Here is a 946-nt window from a genome sequence, read left to right on the forward strand (position 1 = left end):
GATAATAAGATGTAGAAACATTTCTGCGTACTTAGGAAAAGAAATACATCGTGTTTAGCATCAGGAGGAGTTAAAAAACAAACAAATTCTTGAATGAAATTTTCACTCTTCAGCGGAGTGTGCGCTGATATGAAACTTCCTGGCAGATTAAAACTGTGTACCCGACCGAGCCTCAAACTCGGGACCTTTGCCTTTCGCGGGCAAGTGCTCTACCGACTTTTTTTTAAAGCGCCTAGAACCGCTTTATTTTATTTTATTTTTTTTATTAAGTAGGTCAGGGGGCAGAGTGGGCATGGCTCCTACTTGGAGGCCTGGCCACGGTGTCCCCGTCTCCTGACAGGATAAGGGAGAGGCAGCAGGAATGAAACATTGTACATTGTAATTTTTTTGTTAGTAACAATAATATTTTATTTATTAATTTAATTTTAATGTCCCAAAAGAAAAATCATATATAAAAAAGAAGGGAAAGAAATATAGGGCCGAAGTGACATCCTCGTCACTTCACTGGGAGTAAATCCTATATAGACTGAGCTACCCATGCACGACTCACGCCTGGTCCTCACAGCTTTACTTCTGCCAGTACCTCGTCTCCTACCTTCCAAACTTTACAGAGGACGGGGCGTGAGTCATGGCTGGGTAGCTCAGTCGGTAGAGCACTTGCCCGCGAAAGGCAAAGGTCCCGAGTTCGAGTCTCGGTCCGGCACACAGTTTTTATCTGCCAGGAAGTTTCAAACAAATTCTTAATTCCTCTTAGGATTAGCTCCGAGACAGTCAGATGAGCTACACCCAGATCGATACATTACTCTAGTTTACTGTCCGTTATTTTATCTGCGTGTTATCGCGATCCAATGACTAACATTCCATTGGATTTTACAGAAACGCCTTTACTTTCGGCCATGTTACGAGTGTCCCGACAGACCGAAGTGACATTGGGCATATAGAGAGG

The 946-nt window shown here is 43.2% G+C and overlaps 1 non-coding gene across 1 annotated transcript; it reads left to right on the forward strand.

Moving 5' to 3' along the window:
• Window positions 1-630: 630 nt before the first annotated feature.
• On the forward strand, window positions 631-705 carry Trnas-cga. The gene has a single exon. It is a non-coding gene; the product is annotated as a tRNA-Ser (tRNA).
• The last annotated feature ends 241 nt before the right edge of the window (window positions 706-946 follow it).

Source organism: Schistocerca americana, chromosome 2 (genome assembly GCF_021461395.2).
Source record: "Schistocerca americana isolate TAMUIC-IGC-003095 chromosome 2, iqSchAmer2.1, whole genome shotgun sequence".
Lineage (NCBI taxonomy): Eukaryota > Metazoa > Arthropoda > Insecta > Orthoptera > Acrididae > Schistocerca > Schistocerca americana.